Here is a 13,762-nt window from a genome sequence, read left to right as displayed (position 1 = left end):
ATGGATGGATATATATATATATATATATATATATATATATATATATATATATATATATATATATATATATATATATATATATATATATATATAAATACTAGCCATGTGCGCACAACTACATTGCGTGTGTTAAAGTTGTCTGTGAAGGGCTCCCTGTTTAAACGCGGCTGCCAGTCCTGAACTGGGCCCTTTGTCGCACAGCATTATGATTTTTTATAAGGGAAACAAAATTACAAAACAAAACCCTTGGACATTGATTCGATAGGAACGGTCTACTCGGAATCAGTGTCCAAATAGTAATTATATGGTGGTGGAGGAGCATTTTTGCTTCTCTCCATTCACAGTCCGTCTCGTTTTCACGACGCTGTCGTTTCCTCTCATGATCTCTTCTCAACCTTTCTCCAATTTCGCAGGTTGCTTTGTGGCAATCCAAAGAGTAAGGAAGAACCAATGTTTCTTTCTTGAACTCCAAACGCCGACTGATGGAAAATCACAGAAGTGTGTCCAACTTATATACTCTGACTGCCGACTCCAAGAAGCAGGTGAACATTCGATTTGGACGAAGTGCTGCCAACGACGGTTGATAGAAACAGAAAAAACCACAGTCTCGACAACGAAGCAGGTGTCGACGCCAGATCTAAACACAAAGCACGGTGTCGACGCCAGATCTAAACACAAAGAGTGGTATCGACAGTGTTTGTAAAGAAAAGTAACAACCAAGGCAGTGTCAAGGGAACATGAATTCATGGACAAACAAAGATCAAGATCCAAATGAAGATTATATATAAAGATTAGTTAATTTAAAGCACAACAATGTGTTTAGTTTGAATGTCTGTGTTTTGAGGTGTGACTGGAGTACTACAGTCTTCAGTAGTATAAGCCTGGAGGAGATTCTTAATGCAATGCCTGTGTTTTAGCTGTCTCTCTACTGCCATCTTGTGCTTCTTCTTTTAATTCATTCGCGGACAACCAAAGATCAAGATCCAAATGAAGATTATATATAGAGATATACACACATACATACTAGGGGGTTACCCCCTGCTCCCTTCACTCCCCAGCCACTTCTTATCTTTGCCGCTCGCATTGTGAAGAGGGGGGCTGAATGCACCCCAGGGAGACGCAGTCACACCCCTTCTTAAACGGTGATACAATGGGAAACAAATTCTGTTTTTTTTTTTACCTCCTCTTTGCTCGATCAGCTGCTGGTTTGCTGCCGCTACCGTGCTTTGTGATCTGCATCTCGTGCAGTGCTTTGAACTAAAGTGCAACGTAAGAAAACAAGCTCCTCTTATTCATCTGAAAACAGTGTCAAATTCGGGGTTTGGGGGGGGGGGGGGGGGGTAAGCTTGTGGGAGTGTGAACATGAGTAAGAGAATAAAACTGAAAAAAAGCACTAACTTTGACAAGTACTATAATTTACACCGGCTGTTGCAGACACAAATCAAATGTATGTTTTTATTGTATAACATTAACAATAAGAGCAGCTCACTACTCAAACGGTAAATTTGGGAAGCAGCTTATATCGAAACCTCTTGATTGGTTAGTCAGCAGTTCTTAGCATGGCACCACGCAAGTTGTCGTATCAGCAGCCTACCGTAACCTGCTTTCATTTTTCTTCAGTTATATTCTTGAATATAAGCGCACTTGTTTTGTTATACTTGTACCTTTTGTGAAAGTGTTTATTTGATATTTGAACTTCAGGCTTCACACATTATACACATGTTGTAATGTAGGAAGGGCGGCCCTTGAAGTCGTAACTCACTGGCAACTGCAGTACTGCTTGTATTCAGGACCGACCAGGACCATAGTTGAAAAAAAAAAAAACATACTAAGATGTCAAGATGTTAAAACTAAAGAAGTTACAGTTTATTGCATTCAATCCTTTTCAATCGCTCTTAGAGTGCAACCATATATACAGTGAAAAAAAAAGAAGAAAAAAAGAAATTAAAAAAATTATAACGTCCAAAAAAAGGCTCTGTCCAACATCTAAACAGAACCAATAAGACTTCCTCAAAAAAACAAATCAGGGGTCATCACTGACTTACTGCGGTTGTCATTTTTTTTATGTATACCCAGAACTCGCCAGCCACTGAGCTACACAATCTCTCTCTACTGTGCTCTCTGTTTTTCAACACTCTCGTTTACCGCTTCTCTGCAGTCCGGTTTAAGCCCCTCTCCTCCTGTCTATTCAGCCTTAAATAACCAAAAACCAGCCCATCTAATGATATGCTTCACCAAGGCATCCCCATTCTTTTCCTTGGCAGGGGGGAGGGATACAATCACTTTATCCAAATCCCAACAATGACAAAAACTATATAAAAACTGACGTTAGCACCCTTAACAGATATATTATATTAACAACCCTCAAATCACAAGACATCACCAATTAACCCATACTTTCCCATCAAAACAAACCTGACACTCACGGCACCCCCCAATACTTGATCTTCTACCTACCCATAAGGTCTTGTAGAACTGTACAGACAGTGCGCCATGTTTAAAACTGATGATGGCTCTGCGTGGGGGGGACACAATGGAAAAAAAAAAACAAAACCGAACGAGCACAATGTGCACAAAGCCCTCCCAGATGGTACGTTTAATAAAACTCTTTGTTTGCTTTTTCTTTTTTTTTCCTGCCTTTTCTTATAACCCTCTCCTAGTGAAACAGGTGAATGCATGTCCCCAAAGCATACACTGGCTTCTATTACCACCATATCCCTAGCACCGAGAGGTCCGTTACCCGTGTCTCCATGAAACTCATGGTCTCACACTTGGTTGTGTGGGAACTGTTAACATTTGAATTTGATGACTGTATATGGTGTGGAACTGACCTGTCTGAACTATTCTGTCCTCTGCTTGTGTGTTTATTTGATATTTGGATTTCAGGCTTTACACATTATACACTTCATGTCTACATTTTGTCAATTATTACTAAAACATGAAAAACGTTTCTGTTTTAACAATGTGTTTACATATATTGTTGTAGACCCGGAACACACATGAAATGTATGTATTCCAAATGACGATATATTTTTTACCCTATAAAGCTCCAGGTACTTCACACCAAGATAAACACCGAGCACTGAGAAACTTCTTTGCGAATTGAACTGCGGCGGTGGGTGAGGGGATGGGAACCAGGCTGCTTGCTGCTTGCTCTTATCGACACATTTACAAGACAAAAGATGCTGATGGAGAGGTGCGAACGGATTTAAGGTGGGCCGGGTTTATGAGTTTTTTTTGTAAGCTTTGGTAATTCTAGTGTTAAATAAAATATTCTTTTGTTTTTCTTGTTATCCTTTTGTTGAACAGTCTATATTAAAATTGATTAAAGCATCAGAATTAAAAGCTTTTAAAAACAAATACATATTTCAATTAAGGTCAAAATTGAAATCCAATTTTTTTATAAACCACTCTATAGTTTCATTTGTGTTGTATGAGTATGATATTGCAACAGCAAATTTAGAACACATGGAGAGTGCAGAGCAAATGCGCTCTCTCTGCTCTCTCTCTCGCCACTATAAATGTAACATTCTTTCTATTCCAAATATGTACCTTACCTAGGTTTGTGTAAGGAAAGCTGCTGAGATATGAAACATAACCAGTAATCAATGTGCATGTTGCCAATTGGATAGTGAATAAGCTACTCTTTTGGGTGCATATATTTGAAAATCTGACTCAAGAAGTCAGTGCCTCACCAGCCATGAACCTCACCTCACATCACTGGTTAGAGGGCATTGCCAACCCCTGGTTCGGTGGGTAACTACATGTATTTGAGCCTGTAAACAGTCTCCCAACCGCATGTGTGTAGCAAAGTCTAAATTGATGCATACTTTCTTTCATTATTATCTAACTCTGTATTAGATTAGAATGACCAGAAAGTTTACATCCTACAGTAAAGAGAACTGGAGAAAGTTGCTCTACACATACCTGATCAAAGCCAGTATAAACTCTGACCTAGCTCAAAAGTTAAATTGAAAAGCTAAAGTTTTATGAACATATGTCATGCCTAAACAGCACTGGTCGAAGGGCATTCTTGAGCATAACACTACACTATAACTTCCATTAGCCCAGGAGATTCATGAAGGAAGTAATGACAGACATACTGTAAATGCAATCTAACAGAAAAAAATAGGCTGGAGAGAAACATCAGAGGGAGAGATGTCAGAAGGACAGCGAGAATTTCATTCACCTGGATGTTGAAGATTTTATCAGCCTAACCAAATTTACAAAAAGTCACCAAGGATGACACCCTGTTTTGACACTAATGTTTCCTTTGCTGCTAATCTTCAGTAAGCTTTCTGAAGTGTAATTAAGGATGCATATTTAGGACTATATCTCTAGACTTTACTATCCATTTATCCATCCATCCATCCATCCATTATCCAACCCGCTATATCCTAACACAGGGTCACGGGGGTCTGCTGGAGCCAATCCTAGCCAACACAGGGCGCAAGGTAGGAAGCAAACACCGGGCAGGGCGCGCACACACACACAGCACACACTAGGGACAATTTAGAATCGCCAATGCACCTAACCTGCATGTCTTTGGACTGTGGGAGGAAACCGGAGTACCTGGAGGAAACCCATGCAGACACGGGGAGAACATGCAACCTCTACGCAGGGAGGACACGGGAAATGAACTCGGGTCACCTAACTGCGAGGCAGCAGTGCTACCCACTGCACCACTGTGCCGCCCCTATCCATTTATATTTTCTTTAATTTTCTTCTGCTGTTGTTACTGAATATTTAATAAATAACACTTTGCTTTTGCTTGTTTGATTGAAGTAACAAAGTCGATACAGGGAACCTGGTATGGGGAGATTTACTACATTCTTTCTCACAGGTTCAGTGGAAATGTCCCCAAATGAGGATCTCATGGTGGGAGTTACGAATTGTTGGTTGATAAGTGGCATCAACCAAGGTGTATCAGTCTCCATGCATCTTGGTTATTCTCAGACATGTAGGTAACTTTTAGGTTTAGATTATAAATACTTATATCTGGGGACACCTGTATGTTGTTCATGCCAAAGCTCATGAGTTCTATGTTCATTACTGAGTAAAGATAAGCTGTATAGGCATCACTCAAATATTAGTGCTTATGTGGATACAGTCTGTGTGTGTGAATCTTTCAGTGTGTGTTAAACTTACAGTATTGGAGCAGGCCAATCTAAAAACAAAACTTGATGAGTTCCACTCACCCTGAGCTAACATACCTTCTTACCCAATATTCAGAGTCATAGGGAGCTGGAGCCCATCCTGGATGCATGTGGTGCAAGGTAAGAACCAACCTCAGAAGAGTAACCAGTAATACTGCTAGCAGCAGTAGTAGTACTAGTAATAATTAATACAATTGCCCCTTTTCACAAATGGTGATTGACAGTATAAATGTGCTTATCTCTTAGTGTGCAGCTTTAGTGAAAATTCTGAGTGTCTACATAATGAACATTCACTAAAATATTATACACCATATTTTAATGCTTAAATAGAATTTTTAAAATGCTCAGAGCTCTACAGTATTATGCAAATGTTTTAGGCAGGTGTGAAAAAATGCTGTAAACTAAGAATGTTTTCACAAATAGAGTTGTTAATAGTTTATTTTTATCAATTAACAATGCAAAGTGAATGAATAGAAGAAAAGTTTACATCAAATCAATATTTGGTGCGACCACCCTTCAAAGCAGCATCAGTTCTTCTAGGTATACAGTTTTTGAAGGAACTGGGCAGGTAGGTTATTCCAAATATCTTGGAGAACTAACTATAGATCTTCTGTGGATGTAGGCTGTCACAGATCCTTCTATCTTCTCAGGTGATCCCAGATACACTTAATAATGTTGAGATCAGGGCTCTGTGTGGGCCATACCATCACTTCCAAGACTCCTTGTTCTTCTTTACACTGAAGATAGTTCTTAATGACATTGGCTGTATATTTCTGGTCATTGTCTTGCTGTACCATAAAACAACACCTTATTGATGGTATTGCATGATGTACAAGTATCAGATTGTATTTTCGCAGCACTGAGGACACTATTAATCCTGACAAACTCCATTTGCAGAAATGAAGCCCCAAACTTGCAAGGAACCTCCACCCTGCTTCACTGTTGCTTGCAGAAACTCATTATTGTACTGCTCTCCAGCCTTTTAGCAAACAAACTCCCTTCTACTACAGCCAAATAATAAACATTTTGACTTATCAGTCCAGAACACATACTGTCATTTTTCTGCACCCCAGTTCTTATGTTTTTGTGCATAGTTGAGTCGCTTGGCCTTGTTTCCATGTCAGAGGTATGGCTTTTTGGCCACAATTCTTAAATGAAGACCTCTCCTGGCAAGACTTCTCCAAACAGTTGATGGATGTCACTGGGTCCCACAGCTTTCTGCCAGTTCTGAGCTGATGGCTCTGCTGGACATCTTCCAATGTCAAAGGGAAGTAAGCATGATGTGTCTTTCATCTGCTGTGCTAAGTTTCCTTGTCTGACAACTGCATCTACGGTCCTCAGCATTGCCCATTTCTTTGTGCTTCATGAAAAGAGCTTGAATGGCACATCTTGAAACCCCAGTCTGCTTTGAAATCTTTGCATGGAAGAGATCTTGCTAATATAGTATAACTACATAAAACTACTACAATACAAGGTGTATGACCTGTGACATGAAACTGTCTTCCACAACTTCACCTTGGTAGCAGAGTTTGGCTGTTCCTCACCCAGTTTTAAACCTCCTACACAGCTGGTTCTGATTCAGTTAATGACGGTTTTTCAACCTACATATGAAAATGATGATCATTAGCACCTGTTTTTTACAATTGGTTAATCATACGCCCGACTATAATCCTACAAAATCTCCGACGTTGTTCAAATGTACCTACAGTATAAGAACTGATGCTGATTTGAAGGTAAAGGGTAATCACACAAAATATTGATTGGATTTAGATTTTTCTTCTCTTAGCTCACTTTGCATTTTGTAAATTGATAAAAATAAACAATTAGAATTTATATTTGTGAAAGCATTCTTACTTTACAGCATTTTTTCACACCTGCCTAAAACAATTACAAAGTACTTGTCATTTTCATATGTAAGATTTCTTTGCTGGATAGGAAATCCAGCATTAGTGACAACAGATTATTATAGCGGAGTGTTTTGTGTTATTTTATCACAACAAAAACACATACTATGGGTCAATGTATCAAAACATATGTAGGTTTATTTTGATTATCTTCTACAGAAAAACAGAAATGAGACATACTGTATGCTGTCTGAAAGGGGAAACCCATGAGGAAGTCAGTAAGCAATGTTAAGTGAAACTTTGCTTTGTGATATGTTGATAAAATAAATGTGACATTAACAAAGGAAGATAGGGGGTGTTTCTATAACCGCATTACACAAGTACATTAATCAGCTTTTCTGTCATCATTTAAGGTTACAGCAAGGTAAAGAATACAGTTTACATTGACAAAACTACTCTTTCTTATGTCTGAAAACTTTTTGGTTTCTATACAGCATCATGAAAGAATGCTATAATTTTAGTTTCAGTGCTAGTATTACAGTCCAGGATTGTGCAGATATTAACAGTAAATATTTAATCTGTTTATTTTCTTAATTCAGTCTTTCAAATACAGCAACAGAGACTCAGACAATGGAATTGAAACATTAAAAGTTTACCTTGGTCCTCTAAATATTTTACATATATATACAGTAAATGACACTGCAGAAATACTCATTCTCAAACTGATATAATCTAATTCAGAGTCAAAGAATGCCAGAGCTGATTGCAGCAACATTTGCTGACAGGTATGACTAAATGATTAGCTGGATAATAATCCTGGGTTCTGCACAGCTTCTTATTAAAGGAAGCATTTAAAATGAGCAAAGTTACAAGTACAGCAAAATCATGGCTGGTTCCATGTAACACCATGTAAGTATGTAGAATTTCAAAATTGAAAAAGAACTATTAAGTTCCATCAGTCTTATTTATGATCACTTGCAAGCATTGAATATGACAACTGTTGTTGTATTGTCTTTTATAGGTTTGCCTGTATGAACAGTCAATACTCAATTTATTTTTCCTCCCTTCTTTAAATGTAGTTATTATAAATGCTTTAAATATTTATATAGTGCCTTTATTGCATTTTGATTATCATTTTCATTATAGAATAAGTGGGGGTCATTATTCAGTGTTTATTTATTCTGCATTATTCCATTATCTTGTATTTTGTTTACAAGTACTGAGGCTTTCCATTCACATTTTCACAACATTGATGCTAAACTTAGCATTGCATGCTGTTTTGCAGTCACAAAAATAGTGCTTCCTAAGGCCTAGTTCATACTCTGAATTTACTTGTATTTTCTCCACAAATGCCTAACAGAGGTAATCCACAGCACACCAGTAAAATGGATTGTTTACTATGGCTCTCATTCACTTTACTGCAAAGGTGCACAGTGCCTTTTTTTTTTTTTTTTTTTTTTTTTTTTTTAGAAATGTGCCATACTGCATATTTTCTGCACAAAAACACACATCATTGAGCACCAGTGGCGGGCCATCAGGGCCTGCAAGGCCTTCTCTGCTGGCCTAAAAAAATATCTGAATCACAAACTGATGTTAATAATATTTTGTCCATGAATACTTATTAAATAATTCCAAATAGTCTGTCCGCTTCCTTTCATAGCTTTTCCGATGGTTGTGCTGCTTCCAGACATGTATTTTCGTATTAAAGCATTTAACCAATCACATTTCAGCCATCATTTGCAGGGTCAAAGTCAAAGAAGTCTGCCAGGAGGCCTTCACAATCCGTTCTGCAGGCCCTCTAACACAAAATAAATGTCGATTAAACTGTTGCTTCAACCAATCGGATTTTGTGTTGGCTTCACTAGGGCCTTCTAGCAGGCGTACGGCAACGTCACCGTATTCAGACCCGTTGATTAGATAGGATGGTGCGGATGGTGTAATAGAAAAATCTGAATGAGAGCATCATGGGGCAGTTGTACTCATTGGTATGTTTGGTATGTTTGGCGGTGACCATTCCCATGTCCACTGCTTCTGTCGAGCAGACATTTTCAGCCCTAAAGCGAATTAAAACTTATGCCAGAAACACAACAGGGCAGGTTTGACTTTCAGCATTAGCTTCGATGGCGATAGAAAGGGACTTCATGATGGAACTGAAGCGCACAGATAATCTGTACGACAGAGTAATTGAACTGTTTTTGAGGAAAGAGAGGAGGATGGATTTTGTTTACAAATAATCAGAATTTTTGGTGAGTAAAATGTGCGATTTTCCTAAATAATATTGCAAGTTTATGAGTTATTATTGATGTTTTTTATGTGTGTTGCAGGCTGTAGCTGCAGTAGAAAGGAACTTGTTCACCCCTGGTTTGTCTATTCAATAAAGGCATTTATTGTGGCTACAGGAGTTACTTATCTATCTGCGATGCAACGGCTCATTATACTGTATTTCTGCATATTAAGATGGTTTTTAAAACCATAAATTAGTTTTTGAGGGGCAGGTTAATTCAGACGGAGCACTACTGAAGGCCTAGGTGTGAAATGCACGGTCCGCCACTGTTGAGCACATTACTGCATTTTCTACTCAAGAAAACTTTCTACATGGGAATCCCATCCCTTGCTGTTACCTAGCAGATTCCCTTCCTGTTTCTTTATTTCTGTAGATGAGACTGAAGATATGCAGTCACCACAAATGGAATTGGAAAAGCTGGCATCATACTACTTGAACGAACACAACACGTGTCTCACGGCTCAATAAAATTTCTACATATTACTAGAAATTACTCATTAAAGAACCTTATTTAAATGATAGAACAATGCATACTTGCTTACATTTTCATTTACTTTTGCATTTAGCACATGTATACACTCCCAGACACCAACTAAGCACCTTTCTTCCTGTGTCAATTTTGAAAATTTTACTGGTTGTGAAACAAATTTATTTCCGGTCAATTTGCTGGCTCATCACTTTTTACAGGTATGCCCTGCAATAGACTGTTTTACAATGGAAAAGGTAGGTTTAGAAAATAGATTTACAAAAAATCTTTTAAATATTTTTGTTTAAATGTACCTAACTTTGTTTTCTAATGTTGTTTCATTTCAATATGGGTAATAGCAACAGCTTCCACCCTCCTTTGGTTTGGTATACAGTATGTGTTTCCATATACTACATCCAGGTAATAGGTGTGCTTAACACCAAAAAGACTAACAATCGTTACTAATAATAAGAATAAGTTGTCTAATGAAAAAGAAAAAATGTAAAGGCTGACATTAATGCTCGAATTCAATGTGGAATTGGAGGTTCTTGAAAGGTTCCTAACAGTAGCACTGACTAAAATACTTGACAAATATGTGCACATACATCATATACCTGGGGGGTTACCTGTGAAATAAAGAGATTAGCTCATCATTGAGATTGCAGTTTGCTACCTTGAAATCAGATTTGTAGAATGGGGACACAATTATTAATTTGGAATGGAAATTTAATTTAAAAAAAATAATAATGATAAGTACATTGTTGTATGTCCTTATCCATCATTTTTTTAATTGAAAAATTAGTATGCTCATTGTGGAGAAACTATATTTATAGAATATCTAAATCTCTACCAAGATCAACAAATTGATTCATATTGCACCAGATGATTTTGGAAAAGATCTGTAATGAAAGATCGGTCCTTACAAATAGTCTATTTGTTTAATTCTTGAAATTGTGTCTATATACACAGTTATGAAGTACAGTACACATGCAATCTATAGATGTACTAATACTGTATTTCAAAATCTTTATACTGATAAGGCACTGTGCCAATTTCCATTTCTAAAGGACTGAAATTCTGAATAATATGTTGCATTCTTCCAAGAGATATAATTAGCATCTCAGATGGATTTCCATCAAAACCAAATTCTCTTCACAAGCTCATTACAGCATGCTTGTAAGTCACTGATATATAGGAGGATGATTAGAGAAACATAATTTAAGGCATAGGCTGCAATTGAAACCAATAGACAAAGTAAAATTTAGAGTTGCAGAACTAGGAATACTAGAGTACATTTTTTTGTGAATATAGCAATCAGTAAACACAAAAAGTGAAATGAATACAAATGCTTTAAAACAAAAAGATGAACTGGCCCTCCTCCACTGTTTCCTCACCTCAGCCCTGAGAGGACAAGTGAAACAACTACAAAAGAAGGTGACAGCCACACCACCAAGGAAATAACTAAAACAGGGCTGAGATGAAAGACTAATGGGATTGAAAGATCAGCACGCTTACAAATGGTGGCCACCCAGATGATAACTTCATGTTGATACTGAAAAATAGATAACCCATGAATTCAAAATTCAGAGAGTTAGAGAAGGACTTATTTGAGAAAAGACTTCTTCCACAAATTAAAAGAGAGGCAATCAGGATTTCCTGTGAGGGCCACCACAACGTTGTCTGTAAACGTGTCGCAGAAGACAAGCCCCAACGATACAAAGGTAAGAGAAACAGCTAAAAGTTGCAGAAGGAAAAAGGGCATGGGATGAGGGAGGAATATGAATAGAGAGGATTAAGAAAAAAGAGTCAAAGAAAAAGGTGGACCCAGAGTCTTGTTCCATATCATGTGGAGGAAAGTACATAAAGAGAGCAGGTGTGTCAGTAGGGGTTAGTAAACGGACCCAAAATGTAATAATTTCAGACTAAGATACAAGCAATAGGGTTTGTGAGGACAGTGAGATTTTTTAAAAATAGTACTTCATGATTAAGTGGTGATAGCAAGTTGTACTTCCAAAATGAATGTAAAGGTGAAGAATTATAGTTTAGCTTTATGTAACACTGACTATAGAGACAAGGCAGTCTTCAAATGTTGATAAAACAATAAACAAGAATAATTAAAATGACAATGGAAGGAAAGAAGAAAAGATGGCGAAACTCCACATGTCCACCACATTTAGGACTGATTTCAGCTGGAGAGAGAAGAATACAGATAGGAAAACAAAGAACCTTTGCAAAAATCACTATAACAGTCCAAGCCATAGCCATCAAAAAAAAATCTCCAAGCGTATTGTTGCTTAAATGACCATTGAAAAGAAAACATTTTGAAGAGTTTTAAAGAGCCTTGTTGTAAAAAATTGGACTGAAAGATTGACAAGCTGGACAGTAGCCCAAATTTTTCGAAGTCTAACTCTGTGTCCCAAGGGCATAAGAAATAAGTAGACAAAAGTTAGAGAGCAGTGACTTAAATGTCAGGAGAGTTAATGGAAAACAGAGAGTGAATAGGAGAGACAAGAGTGTGTTCAAATGGGAGCCAGAAAGGCAATTTAGTGAGAGAGTTAATGCAACTGCAGATTAGATATTGGATATTTTACTGTAAGTAAGATAAAATATTAACTTTAATAATAGACAAAATAAAAATTTAAAGATGAAGGAAAAAGTCCCAAGATTAATTACTAGATGCAACATTTAGGTTAGTCATAATAGTGATAAGAGGTAAAAAATAAATCAAGACTTGTCTATGGTGCTGCACCCATCCAACAATCAACCCACATGAATCCCAGAACAATTGGAAAAACCACTACTGAAAGACTCAACACCAATCCCTTCCACCCAACATAAACTGAAAAACCTGCCCCCTAACACACAAAGGTAACATTCCTACCCTGCTCTAAAACATTACAATAAATAAGAGTAGATGCAGCACATATAGTGTAGAAGTTTCCTTGCACCAGATTTGCAGAGGTTGAGCAAGGACTGCCCACTGTATTTCATAGAAGAGATAAACAAAACTTCCCAAAGTATAACAAGAATCCATCCATCCATCCATTTTCCAACCCGCTGAATCCGAACACAGGGTCACGGGGGTCTGCTGGAGCCAATCCCAGCCAACACAGAGCACAAGGCAGGGAATCAATCCCGGGCAGGGTGCCAACCCACCACAGTATAACAAGAATACGTTTGGCAAAATGCTCTACAAACTTGTAGTTGAGAGGTAGTGGACAACTAGCCCCTGCTTGTTTTAACAAAGTTCTTAGCACTCTGTGCAGTTGGGGGGGGGGGGGGGGGGGGGTGCCAGGGTCTCACACACCCTCCCCCGCCAGCTTTTTCACACTGGTATAGACAAAGCAATAGTCGAAGCCGGGCCTGGTCAGCCGCAAGAGGACGTCAGTGTTGTTGTCCGCAGAACTGGGATGATGGCGGTCATCAAAATAAAATGGCTGCACACAAATGAACTACCTAGTGAACCAGGAGTTCATATCTTTCTACCTGTAGATCTACTTCAGTGGAGTGTGGTCAGTCACCAGGGTAAACAACCTGCTCCACAAGTTATAGCAGAGAATCTGCAAAATTTCCTCAGTGGTATCTTCTGTGGAGGCCACCACCCTGAGGGTCTCCCCCAGCAGAGTGGGAACATGGCGGTTGTACATGAGTTGGAGCCAGACTAGTGTAGCCTCTCTGCCTCCTGCTCTGCTTGGGCTCCTTCCAATCTGCATGTCAAACCCAACAGAATTTTGACATTGCTTTAAAGTATCTCATCACAGAGGTTGTCGCTTAACCCAGACAACACAGTGTCAATAGTGAACTTTTTTACAATACGCTCAAAGGTGTCTCCACGGAACCAGCTTTGGATAAAGTCTATACCTGTCCTCGGACAGGGTGATCAGGATTGATTTGCCACAGCCGGAACTTGTGCCCCCTGGCTAAGGAACTCATACCAGTACAAAGAAGAACTTGCTGCTTCAGGAAATCATAATCAAGTCTTTCAAGAGGAAGGTTTCACACATCTTGTAGA

Source organism: Erpetoichthys calabaricus, chromosome 9 (genome assembly GCF_900747795.2).
Source record: "Erpetoichthys calabaricus chromosome 9, fErpCal1.3, whole genome shotgun sequence".
NCBI lineage: Eukaryota > Metazoa > Chordata > Cladistia > Polypteriformes > Polypteridae > Erpetoichthys > Erpetoichthys calabaricus.
Note: the sequence above shows the minus strand (reverse complement) of the source record.